Genomic DNA, 17990 nt, shown 5'->3' with positions numbered 1-17990 from the left:
AGTGAGAGGGCGAGGGCTGGCAAAGGAAGCCAGGAAACAGGGCTTTTCATCAGGAAGAAATGCAACGATTTCATGCTCTTGTCATTTGGTTTTCTTTTGACGGGCTGGTTGCAAACCCAAACGGTTGGAAAACGTCTCGCTTGTAAAACGGTATCCAGCAAGGTGGATGAGGGGCACCTGTAGTTAGGTGACTTGGCACCCAAAAGCTCATCTCCCTCCCAGTGGAAGATGAATGACCCCCACGAGGATCCATGCCTCTCGCCTGCAGGGAGGTGACCGTCTCCAGGGACGCTGTTTTCAGCCCCCAAAAAGAGCTGACATTCCTCAATTTGCCATTGCTGGAAACCTCCCCCCCGCCCTTCCCCCCCCCCCAAAAAAAGGTGCATTTCCCACAGAAATATCAGCATGAAAACACTTTTTTTGGGGTTTTTTTGGTTTGCTCAAAAGCCAGTGTTAAGCTGACATTCCTCAATTTGCCATTGCTGGAAACCTCCCCCACCCAAAAAAGATGCATTTCCCACAGAAATATCAGCATGAAAACACTTTTTTTTCTGGTTTTTTGGTTTGCTCAAAAGCCAGTGTTATAATGTAAATTTTTCCCAGCGCTATTGGTAGGATGGATCTGCACACGGAGAAAGAAGTGACTTAGAAAACAGGAATATGGGGGCAACTCCCAATGGACAGGGAGCTTGGGGAAAACCATGAAGGGCGTTTCACGAGGCCCACCCATGCTTACGTGGCAGATCCAGCGCTCGTCAGCAATGCTGCCCATCAAATATGTGACGGTGACAACCCCGAGTGTTAGAAATAAGGGGAAGGGTGGGGGACAAAGACGAAGCTTTATTAGGAAGAGCACAGGCGGCTTCAGCAACTTGGCGCCTACAACATACGGGTACACTTCAGGTGTGATGTCTCTGGCCTGATTTTTTACTTAATTAATTCAAAGGAAGTGGCTCTTCCTGAACAGCAACCTGGCAGCCCATCCCACAACTGCTTGTTTTAACCCTTCAGGGAGGGGGGAGACCTTAGAGGATTTTCCTGGTGTCTATCAGCCCCATAAGCATGAGTCCCCAGTGAGAAGGGAGCAGCATCACCCCCTGAAGACAGCACAGCTTGCCACCACTAAAGGAGACGTTTGGGAAATCTGGACTTCCTGCTTTTTTTTTTCAAAGCATTAAAAAAAGAAATATTACGAGAAAAGCTAAATCTGCAAGCTCAGCGCTTTTTTAAAAAAAAGTTTTATCACTAGCCCCAACAATGCCAGGCCCTGAGAACTATTCATTAATGCTTATAAGGTGCAGAGATTAACCAGCGAGGAGTGCCACAGAAAGGAGCACGAATAAATAAAATAATGTACCCAGCCCATGGGATAAGACATGCTCCTGCCGCTGAGCAGGTGCACAAGTCTTTACAGGTTTGGGGCCCTGAATGCACTGCAAAAATGTTTGCAAAGTAGCTCATTTACTGTCTGGCCAGATGTTCTTCTTTGCTGTCAAGTGCAGCAGCGGTGCAAGATGCTGGCTGCAGCACAATCAGGAATTAGCACAGGGTGATCTCCAGGCTGCTGCCTGATCCCATGGAAAGCCAGGAGGGCAAATGCTACAGTGATGAATATTAGCTTGTACCCTAAGTAAAGAGCTAGAGGGAGACAAAAAACACACGGCACTGAGTTCAAATTCGATCAGAAACGGTTAATGTTTCCTGCCACCCGAGCGGTCCCCGTGCTCGTGCCATGGAGGCTGTGGCGGTTTCTTCTACAATCAAGACGTTCTTCCCCTAAGAGGTGGGGGATGATCCCCGATCCCATGAAATGACTGGCAGGAGAATCTGTGCACCCGCAGGCTGAGCTCGTCTCTGTGGCAAACCTCTCCGGAAGAGCCGCGCGCTGCCTCCGACCTGGCTGATTTGGCCAGAGCAATGGGATGCATCCTCTTCAAGGCAGCAGGAAAAAATCCCTCCCTGAAAAGTGGACAGCATGTTCTACATTATACGCTGTAAAACATATATCCTTGTATACATCATACATCACCCAAAAGTTTGGGCAACTTTGCACCGTGCACAATATCATTCTGCAATGATTCTGAAGGCCTCATCTCTTTCCCCTTCCAGAGAGCGCAGGTGCTGTCTTCCCAGCTCGGACCCAATCTGGGACATCCTCACGCAGTCTCTGAAGAGCTCAGTGCATGCTTTCTTCATTGCAGCACTGAAGGGACACCAAGGGCATCTTACCGGCTGGAAAAAGCGTATCCAGACAGTTCCCTCCCCCAGCAAAAAAAATAAAAATCCTTTGAAAGAAGCTAAACGTTTGGTGAACTCGCATTAAAAATACTCCTGGGGAAATAGGGGGAGATTGATTTTCCTTTTTTATTTTGCAAAACTGCAAGGTTTCATCTTGGCGTTCTGAAATTTGACCTTCATTTGTATTTGAGCTGGCTTTTCCTTTTCTTCCCCAAAATGTCTAGTGGTATTTCACAGCACGCTCCATGCTCCTGCTGCAGCCGCAGCCCGGTCTGGCATGAGATGCTAGTGGGAGCAGCCTATGATTTGTACAACTATTTTATTTTGAAAGGCACTAGGGGCATCTGCTCCGTCATGCCAACTGGAATATCTCCCCTCTTCCATGCATGTCCAGCTGGTGTTGGCGTGAGATCATTTGCCTTTTTGAACCCCTGACTTTCAGACGGCTCTAATAGCTCAGGCAAGAAACCGTATCTCTCTGTCCCTGTTTCATTTCGGCACTGGTTGACCTGATTAGGATTTAAGCATGTGCTCACAAATAAGCACCTGTTTAAGCACTTTGCTGCATACGGATGGAATTAAACAGGCACTTGAGGGTTTTGCTGGCTTGGGGTGTCAGGCTGGGAAAGACATTGCTGTCTGGGGGCTTGGTGTTGCCTTGCCCCAACTTCTGCCTGACTTCAGACCACCACAGATAGCCTGTATCGAGGAGCAGCAGGCTCAGTGGTGCTCTTTTCTGTGCACTGCACCCAAAAGGAGCCGGCAGACATTTCAATTCCCTGGCCCCAGAGACGCCTGAGAGGCAGAGGCCCCAGGAGAGCATCCCACCGAGGTGCCCTGCAGTCGCGACACTGCGGTCATTGGTGAGTGGGTCATATCACCCCGAACTGCAGAAGGGCAAAACCTCCCATAGTCCACAGCAATCTGACCCACGGTAAAATCCCTCCCTGGCCCCAATTACGGCATTGGTCTGACCCCGGGCAGAGCCCTTGAGCCAGGAACCTCCGGGCTGAAGCCCCAGCAGGAGCATCGGTCACCATCCCCAGCCTGCGCTGCACCCGGCACCTGATGCCTTTGGGGGAAGGGGACCCTCACCCCCTCCGACACATGGAGCAACAGGAGGGGGAAAAGTCCTTCCTGGCCCCATGTAGTAACCAGCAAAGCCCAAAAGCAGGAGAGCAAAGGCACAGCTCTTTCTACATCATCCCTGACCACCGGTGCTTCTCCAGCCTTGTCTTGAGCACCTCCAGTGATGCATACCCAGGACCACAGCTCCTCGCAGAGAACATTTCCAGCAGGTCCTCCTCCCTGCTCTTCCACTAATCTGTCTAATAAAAGGTAATCACAGTTGAGGATTGCTATAACAGCAATCCTTCGCACTCAGAGAGCTCCCCTCATCGACAGAGATCCGAGGCCTCTGGGGAATCTCATCCCCCTGTAAGGCAAGGATTTAGGGGGCCCCTTCCCCATATTTTGCTGACAGGCAAACGCAGGGGGAAGGGGAATTTCAAAACCATCTCCCAATTAGCACCACCTCAGCCTGGGGTGCCAAAGGCCCAAGCGCCCATAGCTCCAGCTGAAGTCGGGGGGGCAGGACAAGCGCTGAGCACCCCGAGGCTTTCGCATTAGCCAGCCGAGGCCAGCAACCAAATGAGAGGCAGCTTGCGAATGCTCACCTCGAAATGACTTGCCTAAGGACGCCTGGGGAGCAAGTGGCAGAGCACAGAGCCCCGATGCGCCGTCCCCTGGCACTGGAGAAAGCAGCAGGATTTAGGTGGCCTCAAAGGTAAGTCTTGTATCGGTGACCGTGGAGGTTGTAGAGCAAGGGTGGAGGCAAGGCTCACGGGCGAAGCCCTGGGGTCTGCACGCGCCAATGGACGCAGGTCCCTTCCAGCTCAAGTCGCTAGCCACGGAGTTCGCCGGGACTTCTGCCAAGGAGCCTAAAAAGATATTTGATTTTTATTATTAATAATAAAAAAAAAACCCCACTCCACACCAGCAAAAGGCACTCGATCAACAGTGCTTGGTGGATGCCCACGTGCACCGAAGGCAACGTCCCACCCTGGCAGCCCACTGCCACGATGCGGCACTCTTCATCTGCGTCGGTAGCCAGGAGAGGCTGCTTGCATGCCCAGGCCAGGTGCCTCTCTGCTGCCAACACAGATACCGCGAAATGCCACGCGCGCTGGTCACACAGTGCCCATTTTCCAGGCCTTCGCAGTGCCCCCACCTTCCAAGGGATGACATGCCTTCCTTGGTGCAAGGTTCCCCATGTTGCAGGCCGGCGTTGCCTACCGACACCGGAAACCTAGCAATTGCTGACACTGCCCACACCTTAAAGAGCTTCCTGCCCCCTTGTCTTGTACTGCTATGTGGCAGGAGGAGAGCGATGCGCCTACCCACCTGCCAGGCTCACCTCGCAAGGACGACCTGACAGCCGCTGGCTCATTTAAGGCCTGCTGCTTGCTCCGCACCTGAGCTAGATATGAACGGGTGACCTCGGGGCAGAGCAGGACATCTATGGACCCAAAGTCACCCGGCCCAGCCCTCTGTCAGAGCGGCTGCACCTTCATTAATGCACAGTAGTTACTGTGCGTTTAATTTAGGACTTGCTTAATGAAGTCCTAGCTAAACATGCAGCAACTCATGGTACTGTGCAGTAGCACTGGCACGTGGGTTTTTAGTGATAGTTACTGCCTAATGCTCCAGTGCACGAGTGTATTAGCACGGGTTTTGCCCAGCGCACTGCTGTGCAGTGTTATGAGGCTGCTGCGCGTTCAGTGTCTCGTGTAGACGCACCCATGAAACTGTCCACAGTCACTACTAAACCCCGCTTTATCCTCCAGGCTTGCAGAGGACCCCCACGTTCCCAGCTGCGGCGACTTCCTCATGCTGCAGAGAGAAGTAGGCCCATCTCCTCCCTCTACAGCCGGGGCTGAATGCAGCTGCAGCAGCATCTGTGAAGTGGGGTGCCAGATGCCAAACCACTGGCCCCGCTCCCCCGCCGGGATGCCCTGCTACCAGGGCTGTGCGTGCCCAAGAAGACCGGCGTCTGTGCTCTTTCACTGCTGAATTCTCCCTGCCGGAGAGAAGGCTAATTAATCAACTTGGCTCTTCTGGCATCACTCAACATGCAAATAGTTTCTGGCAGCGAGGCAGGCACAAAATTAGCTGCTGTATTAAACTGCCATATCCCCTTTCCTTCTTTATTGGCTGCACTTGGTGCAGAGGAATAAAGCATTAACCGGTTCCCAGCGGACCTGAGAAACTATTAGGCCTCTCTCTCTGATGCTAGTGGAGGAGGAAAATATAGTTTATGGCTGCGATTCCCGTGAAGACGTTCGTTTGACTTTGTGGCACCGGGGATGGAAACAGAATCAAGCATGGAGATCCTTGGCACAACAGGGGAGACTGCAGGCCACTAATAAACCAAGGATTATCGGGTCAGTTGTGCTCCTGCAATACACTGATGTGACTGAATCCTTGCACTGGGTCGAGGCTCGGACGAGAGACTGCCAGCAGGCTATAATAGTGACGTCCGGTGCCTACATCTGGACGCGCCCCGGGCTCTGACGTACGCTCCCAAACCTCCTTGTTATGGCAGAATGGCAAATCTTTTTATAAAGGAAATCATTCATGGCCTCATTGATCCTCCTCATGGTTTCTGACCCTCAGCTGATGGGACGGGTAGCCCACGGAGGTCAACGAAGCCAACAAGATGCGCTAGCCGAGGGAGCTGGTCCTTTTGCCAAAAAAACCCAAACTCGTCTAGGTTTCATGCTGATCTAAGTCCATCGGATGTCCCCTGCGCCTGGAAGTTGCTGAACTTTCTCACCAGCCAGGAAGAAGCCCCACTGCAGCAGGGTCTTTTCCTGTGCCCTTGCTTTAGGTGAAAACGGATGTATGGATGGATGGATGGATGGATGGATGGATGGATGGATGGATGGCCGGCCGGCCGGATGGATGGATTCTGCCCTGGCTCCATCTACTGTAGCTGCTTCCATAGGCAGCACTCGGTGTATGGGAACCATCTCAGAAAGCCACTCCAGCCTGGATGGACTTATAGGCACCAGAACTGGGAAACTACAGCTGTGGGTCCCAGTTCAGCATCAGTGGGAAAATCCCATGGACTTCCATGGGCACTGAAGCCAACAGGCCTTATTTGCCTGTCTTCTCTAAGGATGACCAAGAGGCAGCACCGTGCTGGCCTCTCCAGGCCCTCACCCAGCCACGGGGAGTGACAAGGAAGAGCCACAGCATGGGAGCTCTCATCAGGCCGCTGGTTGTGCAAACCATGCAGTACCAGAGCCCCACTTCCACCATGACACACCACGGCATCACGCAAAACATGTGCAATGCAGGACGAATCCACCCAAGTGACGCCCTTTGGCCTTCTCCCTCCTCTTCTGGGAGAGGTGTTGCTCAGTGGAGGAAACACGGGATGGGGAGCTGGGAGACCTGGATTCTTGCATTTCCGCCCGGGTCCCACCTCCAGGTTTCTTCACCCCCTGTATCTCCGTCTCCTCTTCTGCGAGATGGAGATAAGGATAAAATTACACACCCCATTGCAGAGCCACATGGACCCGCTTATTCATCCTTCTGAAGTCCTTGGAGATGAAAGGCACTTTGCTGAGCACAGTATCACAGTACTAATAATTACAGTAATTAATACACTGTTTGGCCACCAACATCTGCCCTTGACCCCATTTTTTACATCAAATGCATGTAACCCCATGTCTGCAAAAACAAAAGTTGCCAGAATACATCCCCAAAGTATAACAGCGAGGCTTGATTCTCAAAAATAAAAAGGAATCGAGTCATTCCTTGAATGGACACAAAAAGTGCGTGGGCTTCTTGTGGTTCATGATGGATCACCAGTAGCCAAGTCAGAGCTTCCCTGGAAGCTGCAGAGACTGTCCTGGGATCTGGGAGCTTTCTCCCTAGCTGTTATCGGCTCCTGGTCTCTGCCTCTCCATCTAGCTGTGGTTTTGCAAAGCACCAGCCGTGCAATTTCCGAGCCCCTGCCAAAACAGCCAAGGGTGCAGGTGCAGACCTCCCTCTTCCCTCCGCTCTGCAGGGACAGGGTCTCCTTATGTTGTAGGCAGGTTGCTTTTTTAATTTGATGCCTGCATTTATAACGAGTTCCCTCAATACCTAAGCAAACCCAGGAAATGAACCTGCTTCCTTCCCCTACCATCACCAGCGCCAGCTAGGAAACAAAGGCATGCCGCCCCCGTGATGCAGGCTGATGTTAGTGGGAGATTTCAACAGATGGGACCAGAACCTAAAATAAACTTCCCTCTCATGGGACTCTGGTTCCTTCTCTTACAGTGCATCGAACCACATCTGGAGGCCTGTGTCCAGCTGTGGGCCTCCACTGCAGAAAGGGTGTGGACACATTGGAGAGAGTCCAGCGGAGGGCAATGGAAATGGTTGTGGGGCTGGAGGACAGGACTGGTGAGGAGAGGCTGAGGGAAATGGGCTGACTGAGTCTGCAGAAGAGAAGACCGAGGGGGATTGAATAGCAGCCGTCACCTCCCTGCTGGGGGGCTGCAAAGAGGCTGGAGCTGGGCTGGTCTCAGTGGGCGCAGATGACAGAAGGAGCAATGGGCTCAAGCTGCAGCAAGGGATGTTGAGGTTGGATATTAGGAAAAACTTGCTCACTAGGAGGATAGTAAAGCACTGGAAAGATTATCTGGAGAGGTGGTGCGACCTCTATTCTTGGAGGTTTTTAAGGCCCTTGGCTGGGATGATGTAGTTGGGGCTGGTCATGCTTTGAGCAGGGGGTTGACCCTCAGCTGATGTGACCTCCTGAGCTCCCTTCCAATCTTCGTTTTTGAGGACTGCATGATGCGATGAAGCACGTGAAGGGTATCAGCACCTGCGGTATAGGAGGAATTATTTAGGGTGGTACAACTTCGAAGTTTCCTAATGGGAAGACACAGGTTGCATCTGCCTCAGGTATGTTGGCAATCTTGATTACCAAGTTATCAGAACATCTCACCTCCTTTAATGCCTTTTTCCTCCCAACACCCCTGGGACATAGGATGGTGCAATGACACACACCTGGCGGATCGGGGATTGGAGAACAAACAGTCCAAGGCACAGATCCTCAATCTTATTTGGGTGCTAATGGAAATCAGGCCTGTAAGGGGCATTGAAGTCTGGAGCCATATGACTTGGCCAATGACATGCAGAGAGCCTGGGGTGGAAGAGGGATCTGAATCAGCATCGCATGAGTCCTCGGTACCCTGCTAAGGGGATGGGCCAACCCTCTGGAGCTCCCCCCGCACCTACTGTCCATGCAACCTGAATATCTTCGGTATGAGCAAAATATTTAGACTCCAGATAACCCCAGCAAATCCTGTAGAAAGAATAATCCTGTAGCAGCAGCAGGGCTGGCTAACCTGACCCCCATCTCTCATTCTCTCCTGCCTTTACCTCTGCTCCCTGAAGCCAGCAAAAAGCAAACCCCAGCGCAGAGACTGGGCCCATGGGGCAAGAAGGGGAGATCTCAGGGATGGAGCTGCCCCTGGGCACCCGTGCACCGCTGGGACCCCTCTGCAGAGGCTGCAGCGAGCGATACCCGCTCAGCACCCACAGGGAAGGCGAGAGCAGGCCTGCAGCGTGGTCCCGCACAAACCCGAGGAGAAACAGCAAGGGCTCGGCAAGGAGTTCCTCCTCCCTGGGGCTGCTTATCAAACGCGCTATAAAAAGCCAGCACCGTACGATAGGCAGGACGGGACTGCAAGAGCCAAGGGTACAAGCCAGGGGCCTCGTTCTGCCTCGTGTCGTTACCGACGACCCACGGGAGGGCTGCGGGGCAAGGCTGCGGGGACCAAACGAACTGCTTTTCCCAGCACACACTGTTCTGATCCCACCGGCATGACCTGTATCAGCCACTGCTGACTCTCAGAGACCCGGGGCATGGCTGCGGGACGGGGCCGCGGAGACGCCTGGCTCCTCCATCGCTCTGGGACGAGATGCTTTCCCTTCTGCAGTGGATGCCGCTTCGAAAGAGGGAAACGCACGCAAGGCCGGCCAAGAGACGTCTCGAAGGAATGCCGCTTTAACTGAAACCCTCTGCGCTCATCTACTTCAGCGCGCGTTTAATGATTCATTTCCCAGCCAGCCAACTTGTACCTTTGTAATCTCTGCAAAGATTAACTTGTTGATCCCAATAGCCAGTGTCTTAGTGTCATCGCAAAGGCGGGTGGGGGTGGAGGGGGGAAAGGGCTCGATTTTTGGTAAAAGTCAGGTTCTTGTTTTGCTTGTGGCTGCAGGAGCAAATGGGAAACAGGGCAAAGAACAGAAAGAGAGAGATTTGCAAAAGAAAGGGAAATGAGAAGCGCTTGGGGTCTGCTTCCAGCTTTTTTAAAGGCAGATTGTTAGAGGAATTCAAACGTATTGGTCTTTAAGAAATAGCGCCACACGGACATAAAGCTTAACGTTGGTAGTAATCAGAATTATTTCCTGGAGCTGTTGGCAATGCTATATCCAGCTCCCTGACGGAGAAGACTCGATGTGCTCTGAACTCGATGAGAATAAACCCCCCATTGAATAATCAGCATATAAAATGAACTTTTCCAACCAGGGGATTTTGCCACCTTCAACTCTCCTATGAAATACGAACTTTCATTTCTACCCAGGAGAACTTTTACAACCTTTTCTCCAATGCCTGAAGAAGGGTTTCATAGTTTCTAGGGTCGGAAGGGACCTGAGCAGATCATCTAGTCTGACCCCTGCCATGGCAGGAAAGAGTGCTGGGGTCAAACGACTGGGGTGTTTGTGCCTAAAAGCTTGCAAATATATATGTGTGTGTGTGTGTGGGTGTATATATATATATTTGCAAAAATCTAGTTGGTCTAATAAAAGATATCACTTCAACCATGAGTCCTGATTGTTTTGTCCCTTCCTCTTGAAATCTAACTGATTACTGCTGGCTGCAGCTTTTATCATTATTATTTTAAATGACTTAAGACTTGAGAAGTCCCATTGGACTTGTTCATCTCAGTAAAGAGTTAAAATTCTCCTAGCCATTTTAGGTGGGGTCGTGAAAGAGAAAAGCAAAGCGGAAATCCAATTCTTCAAACTAAGAGTGAAAACACACTGAAGGGAAAAAAAAAAACCCCAAACCCCCTCCAAAAGGTGGGAAAAGAAACAAAAGCCCCTCCTCATAAATTGGCAGTCGCTACATGATGCTGCTATTGATATATTGGATTTAAATGATCGATAACTCCATCAGTGCCTACATTAACACCGTTATGATAAGTATAACATTTAAAAAAGTTTCTGGTCGGGTAGATACAAAAAAGAAACTCTCAAATACAGTTTGCTATAACCCTCTCTGCTTTTAAAAGGCAATGCAGAGAACCAAAAAATTTCCAGAGGCAAACAAGGCAACAAATGCTTTCCCCTGCAGTTACTCATCTATTCCAATCAACTAACTAAATTCTTTAATAATTAGTGAATCCAAACTGTTCTGACGATTCAAAAGAACGTAAAAAACTAAGCATCGATATTTTATTTGAAGGAAGGAAATGAAAGGCAGATAATGTTAACTCGGCACAGATGTCCAACAAGTTATATAAAAAAATAACTGAAAAATAATACGTTTAAAAAAAGAAATCCGGGCCCCATCCAAGCCCCTGGCATTTAATGGGAGTCTCCCTTTTTATTTCAACAAGCTCAGAATCAGGCCCTTTTTTTCTGCAGGAAACAGACTTAAACTTTTAACTCCCAAAGTTTTCCTTCTGGGATCAAAATGTTTCCCACTTCTGACATTTAGTAGCATGGACCTGTGAGGTTTCGGGCAGAGCTGGAAGAGAGAAAAAGAACGCTAATAAGGAATCTGAATTAAGGACTGCCTTTGATTTATTCACTTTTTCTGGCAAAGCCACCATGTGTTATTAGAGACTTGAACCATCTCAGCATTTTTCTTATCGGGAATACATCTTCTGGGGTTACTGAGGTTTCTGGTATTTTCTTTTAACCTCATCAGGTGGAAGTTGAGATGCATGCTTAAAAAAAAACAAACCCAAACAGCCAATTTTAGCACCACTCACTTGAATACGTGAGGAGCTTTGAACTCTCACCAGTCACATATTTCATATTTTCGAATGTAACAAATGGCCAAGTTCAAAAATACATTTATGTATGTGTAAGCATGCATGCATTCATGTAGGTACATACAGATGTATCTAGGTCTGTCTTTTAAGTATTTATGCATTTCTTCTGTCTTTTAGGATACCTTTACACAGTTTATAAATAGGAGGGCAGGCATAGAATAGGGAGAATGAAATCTGCGTTTGCATTTCAAGGTGTTGGAGCTTGTATTTCTTCAGCAGGGGTACATAATGCTCCCAGGGGTATGTGTTAATCTCCTAGAGCGTACGCGAGAGGAAGGCATAGGAAAGCAAAAGGAGGAAAAGGGATAAGCTAAAGGGAGGATGAAGAAATCTTGAAGAGCAGCTCTTCAGTATTTCTTAGGTGGTCGGAAAGGTAACAGTGTGGCTGAGGGGACATGAAATATTACTTCTTTACTATCCGTCACGTGAAAAATCTGAAGGGCACAGGCAAATTAATTTAACTAGCCTCAAAAGAGGTATACACCCCCCCAAAAAAAGTTTAAGAACCACCGTTACGATCAATAGCACACGGTCATTGCAAACTTCTCTCGCTGCATGTGAGCCACTACATTTTTCTACAAACTTGTCTCACACGCACATACATAATCACAGACTTTGGTCTGTAATTGGTTAAAAATTGATTGCAGGGGGAGAAGGGAGGAGGAGAATTATCTGCGATTGGCTGGATGCCTACTAGAACCTAGGTCTGAAGTTTATCCCTTTTTTTTCATCCCAAAGATCACGTACATAGGGCCCAACTTTGTGATGTTCAGTGGCACGGAGCGGAGAGCAATCAAAAGCCTTGCATATTAGTCTGTATATATAGATAATATTTATTACGCCAGATAGTAAGTGTTTGCAGGATCAGACAGGCAGATAGGCAGGAAAAAAAAAAAGTGGCAACAAACTTCCTCCCACACTTATGCTGAGAAAATCATTTCAGACAGAAGTTCTCACCGTCACTCTCCCCGTAAGGGTGGGAAGGTGGATTTGTCAATAGTGACAATTGCATAAGAACATGTCTGTAATATCTCTGTTTCACTCAGCGTGATGATCCCGTCGCCAGATGTGAGCCAGCCCTGTTATGTGACCCAGTTCCGGGTCCTTAAGTGATGGCATTGAAAATATCCTGTGTGTGTTTCAACAGCACTGAGACGATCCTTTGGATTGGAAACAGCAATCCCAAACCTTCATGATCCCATCTGAAGTGCCTCCCACCTTGACATGTGAAAATATAGGGGCACCTGTGCGTGTGTGTGGGTGTATTACACGTGTGAAACCGGTAACGCCGCCCCAGCGTTGCTTGTATTTGGGGGCCTGAGTGAATATCACCTCCAGTTTGAAAGTCAAGGGAGATTCCCAGCCCCTGATCCACCTGTCCGCCCACCTTGCCCCCATCCATCCCTTCTCCCAGCTGGAAGAGCAGCCTCTCCAGCGTGCACCCAGCGGCTGACTCCCAGGGACTGGGGGGTGCTGGTTGGCATCTCACACCGTCAACAGGTTTCTGCAGGAGGGAGGACTTAAACCAGAAGCCATCTCCACCGCGGGCCCACGAATGGAAAAGTACCCGTGCCGTCCCCATGCACATTCTTGGGCTCTGAGTGAGACGAGGCGGGCAGCCTTCAGAGCTGGTTCAGTGCGGTCAGGTGTACCGAGGGCGGTATAAGAGCCAGGCCCCGGCATGCCAATCAAGTTTTTCCACTTCCAGCCCTTTCACCGGAGGTAAGGACCCGGCCAGATCACAAACATTCCAATTAAAGTTCAAAATAATAACGATAATGAGCATAACAATACCCCCCCGCCGCCCCGCCTTCCTCACTGGAGCTAACAAGCCTTTGGGTCTTCCTCCCTTGTTCTGCTCCAAGCCCAGCTGCCTCTTCTCCTGGCACCGACGGGAAAATATCGTTCTGTAGGACCCGAAAGGAAAAAGCAGCAGCAATGGGGGGTTTATTTAGCTCCTGGAAGCTGGTTGCAAGGTAAAGCTTCTGGGAGCAGGAAGGCTGTTCTGAGGCCTGCCCTCTGCAATAATAAAAAAAATACAGAGTTTTCAAATATTTAAGAGACTCAAGTAAAACTAGCGTGGGATGAAAGCGGGGTGTTGAGGCTGCTTGCTCTGTGAAGTTCAATCGTGACACTTGTGCTCACTAAGGATCTTAGCTCCGGGCCGGCACCAGTGCAGGCTTATAATCTACCTCCAAACTTCTAGCCTAGGTGCAAAAAGAGGGACGAACTAGGAGGAACAGGCACGCAAGCACAGACAGCAAGCAAATGCAAAGTGGTAAACTCGAATGCTTTGTTATGATGATGCAAAAAAAAAAAAATGAAGTTGCGATCATGTGATTTTATGCAAATCGAGTGAATAGACGGTTAAAAACTAAATGTCAGGTAGATAAGATCACATACACCTAGAGCAGCGTCATGATATTCTCTGCACGTTACATTCATACTGGAAACCGAACTGCGTTACAGAAATCAGACACCCACAAAAGAGCTCAGAGATTGCACTGAAAACAGGTTTCTGCAAAGCACCAGCCTCTGACAAAAAAAAAAAAAAAAGTAGGTTAGATGAGAAAACAAGATAACGCGAGCGAGCCAGGGAATATACTGTCCCTGAGCAATGTGCAATCCCACCTTATTATATAAGTTTACGTGCACAAAACTGCCTTGAAATAACATTTGTGATCCAACCCAAAGCTCTTAAAAAGACAGGGCTTGGCTGATAATCCATCTTTAACTGCTGTGAGTAAGGAGTCATGTAGGAAACGTCTTTTCTTAAAGGTGAATTTTCTGCCCTTGCCACTCAGAAAAAAAGAAAAAAAAAAAAGTCCTGGGGGCTGTTTATTTCTGTATGTATGCGTTTATTAGACATAAAGCCATTATTAGGCACCAGCTGGCTATCTAGGGAATGAGTAGCACTGACTTCCTGAAGGAGCTAATTACAATAAGTAACAAATAATCATTTTTAAACAGAGGTTTATTTAAAACCGGTATTGCTCAGAGGATTATGCAGAGCCCTTTGGCTACCTAGACTTCATCCGAGACCCGGCCCGAAGACTTTAACACCCAGGTGACGTAGCCCGAAGGACTGAACAAGTCCGTAGAAAGAAAGGTTCGTTCTCGTCCTCGAACAGTGTCTGACCAAGCCCTGTGGAGATGATGCTAAGAGCTCAGACGAGTACCCCCCACTCGTTACCTACGCTGGCAGAAATGCACAGCAAATTTGGTTTGTTTGTTTTTTTTTAAAAGAATCACTGAAACAACCAAAGAACTTTTGTTTTTAGAAAAATAACTGAAAAGTAACATCGTCTAAACTGCAGGAACATCTGTTTCAGGGGGGAGAACAGAATCCCCTGTGCCGACGGGGCTATTAGACTTAATGATCTCGATCTACCTTCAGGACCGTGGGAGATGCAAAGGTCCCAATCTGCTGCCCTCTACAAACCTCGCTCTTATTGATCCAGGACACCGCCAAAGGAGCCGTGCCGGCCTGTCGCATACCTTGACTCCTATATGTCGATGCAGAGTTTGGGCTGCTATGTGCCACAGACCTGGAGGAGGATCAAGCGAGGGTGGCTCTACATGGAGAGCAAAGGGAGGCGAGGGCCCAGGCTGGGGAGCAGACGCACGTGCAAAGCAGGGCAACATTCACTGCGTTTTTCTGCCCTGTCGACCATCGCACTGCAAGGAGCACTTTCCTTTTAAAAACGAAGCCAGTTTCTGAGCTAAAAGGAGCGACGCAGCCTATTCTACCGCAGCACAACTTTCTTGCCCTCTTGCAGGCTGCGACTAGAAACCCGGCCTGGGCTTTTCATATCGCTTGCACAGCCAGGACATGGAAGGCCTCGTCTTACTCTGCAGTGCCTCCCCGGCCAACGCAGGCGCTGCAAGAACTTCACATCGCCCTTCCTATGCTGGGTACGATACTCCCTGCACAGCCTCCGAAGTCCCGGTTCAGTATCTGGAGAGGAAACTCCAGTGGTGATGAGCAGAGGTTTAGGTGCACAAGAAACACGTGTTCAAGGCATAGCAGCTGGGTGAGGGTGAAGTGAAAGCATGGAAAAGCACAGGATCGCACAGAGAGGAGGAAGATCATCCCAAGGGGGGAAAAAAATAATGGATATAATCTACCCGGTGCTTCCAGGCTTGGCACCTGAACACCAGCTCCCAGCCCAAAGTGAACGCTCAGGGCTGATTTATAAGTCCCAGTAAACAGGGGGTTTATAATGGAAACTCTGATGCAACCCTAACACTTGGCAGAGCAAAGGCATACCAAGATCTCTGCTCCGCGAGGTGCCAATTTTAACAGCCGTCCTGATAAATCATCAATCGGACCAAAAAATCTTCTCCACCTCCCAACTTTCTGCAAACATTGCCTTCAGCCGCCACCGTCGAAGACTCAGGCTGTGCGAAGGGGGGGGGGAGCAGGAAGGGGATCTTTAAAAAAATGAATTAATAAAGGCACGATAAAAAAATAAAAGCGAGCTTGGCATTATACTTATTGTATTATATTTGTTACCGAGTCCACTTCTATGACACCAGTAATATTGCTAAAGTGGATAAACAAGCTTTCTATGTCCCCGAGAGCTTAGAGTCTAATAAGTAAAAGCTATGCTCACTCTGAATTATAGATATTACTTTCCAACTACAAAGGGAAACGTCTTTAAAGCTCGTCTGCATCATCTCAAGTATCATCTTAGCCTGATTCCTACTCCTTACTGGGCTATTTTTAATGACAGATGCAGGCTATCGGTTACAAGGCTTTCCTCCTATTTTGTTTTAACACAGTGCTGAGTATTTCAGCCTGGGCACTTTGCTGAGAAATTAAAAAAAACCCAAAAAACCCAAAAAAAACCCAACCCTCAGGAAATGTTCAATAACTTTGCATTTAGGCTGCAGTTTTCTTGGAATTCTTGGTAATTTAATCAGTCGCTTTAAGCAATTTGATTAGCCGGAGCTAGGGCACAGTGACCCTGCGGTGGTGATTCTTGTAAACTAATTTCTATTAATTGGAATAAACCTGAAATGCTATCAGAGGCACAAGCCTTTCCCCACCCCCCCACCCCTTTCCTCTCTGTCAGGCAGAAGAGGAATTTGAAATCCTCTTACCCCCCGGACATTCAGGCGGTGGGGAAAAATAATAATACATGCAAATTGAAACAGAAAACTGCTGAGATATTTTAAAACACACCCACCCGAGCCAGGCCTGAGTGAATACGCGGCACAAGTAAATATGCAATTCGTTTGCTTTTTTAACACAGATATTTACATAAAGGGTCATTAGAATAACACTTTGTCACTCTCCCTCCCTCCTCCCCTTGACACACACCCGCAAATCTATTTGCAAGACCGTCTTTACATTTTCCCTGCTGCCTGAAGCTTCCTCCAATGGCCAGAGCAGGCCTTTGCAGCTCCCTCCCAAGAGCTGAGAACTAAACATGGGCTCCGGCGACTCAAAATCAAAAGTCTCCCACTTACAAGGAAAATCAAACATCTATTTTGCATACCATCATAGATAAGACATACTGTACGTCGCAGCTAGAGCACGACAGACGCCTTCCCATGTCCTTTGCAACCAGACAGCAGCTACAAAGAATTAACCCACCACTTAAAAAGAGTCCTGGAAAGGGAGAAAGAGCAAAAAAAAGAAAAGAAAAGAAAATGTAATCCTCCGAGCGTGGGGGTTTTCCCGCAAGTGCAAGTACATTCCTCCCATTAAAAAGCAATGCCCCCAAAAAGGGGGGGGGGGAATAAAGCGGATCTATCAAGAAAAAAAACAAAGCAGCTTCTTTCCTCCTCAGCAACAAATCCCTTCAAGCATGAGAGCCAGCAAGAGATATAAATACATACATTAAAAAAAAAAAAAAGAAAAAGATGATTGTGCAAAAAAGCCCAAACAAACCAACAACACACACACAAAAAAGAGACTCCAGTGTCGCAGGATCCTGGGGGGGGGGGGGTTGGTTGTTGTTTTGTTTTAACCAAGAAACTTGCACCAAAACCCAAAAATGATAACAACAACAATAATAGTAATAAAAAAAAACCAAACCAGGAGTATGAGCCGAGTCTAATTCTGAACGGTTCTTTGCTCCCTTCTGCCTGCCTGCGATTTATCTGCCTCTCTTCCTCCCGCATTTTTATTGGTATGCTGGCTGGCTGGCTGCTGGCCTTTTTGCTGGGTTCTTGCCCCCCTCGCCTCTCCTTTCCTGCCTGGGGGGGACAGAGACAGCCACAACAGAGCCCCGACCCGCGCCGCCCCGCTCTGCACGTCCTAAGCCTCTGTGCCTCGGTGATTGGGACGCGTGTGCTTGTGCTCGGGCCCGGCCGGGCTCGCGGGGCTCCGGCGGAGCCGCCCGCCGCGCCCCGGGGTCTCTTATGTCACCGCCTGGCGAATGAGTTCTCAGAATTCCAGGGGCAGAGCCCTGCACCACTGGAGCGCGCCGACGTCACGGGGGGCAGGCGCCACGTGACGGCCGGGCGCGGGCGCGTCCATCGCGGGCGGGGGGGGCGGCGGCCCCGGGCCGGGGCGGCGGCGCGGGGAGACCCCCGGCGGGCGGCCGCGGCGGGCGGCGGCGCGCGGGGGGCGGCGCGGGGCGCGCGGCGGCGGGCGGCGGCGGGCGGCGGGGC

General features: G+C 49.5%; 1 long non-coding RNA gene across 17 annotated transcripts; it reads right to left on the bottom strand.

Annotated features, from left to right (window-relative positions):
- Positions 1-381: 381 nt before the first annotated feature.
- On the bottom strand, positions 382-17744 carry LOC149863256 (uncharacterized). Of its 17 annotated transcripts, XR_016442970.1 has the most exons (5): positions 17413-17744; positions 16871-16983; positions 5038-15800; positions 3915-4178; positions 383-1959 (listed from the first exon to the last, which is right to left on the bottom strand). It is a non-coding gene; the product is annotated as an uncharacterized LOC149863256 (long non-coding RNA). The 17 variants fall into 17 exon arrangements; XR_016442965.1 differs by having other exon boundaries at positions 382-1959; positions 5038-13385; positions 13770-17744; XR_016442967.1 differs by having other exon boundaries at positions 382-1959; positions 5038-13901; positions 15637-17744.
- Between the last annotated feature and the right edge of the window lie 246 nt (positions 17745-17990).

Source organism: Crocodylus siamensis, chromosome 6 (assembly GCF_052110815.1).
Source record: "Crocodylus siamensis isolate JL-2025a chromosome 6, ASM5211081v1, whole genome shotgun sequence".
In the NCBI taxonomy this organism is placed as follows: domain Eukaryota; kingdom Metazoa; phylum Chordata; order Crocodylia; family Crocodylidae; genus Crocodylus; species Crocodylus siamensis.
Note: the sequence above shows the minus strand (reverse complement) of the source record. Positions and strands in the feature narration are given on the sequence as shown.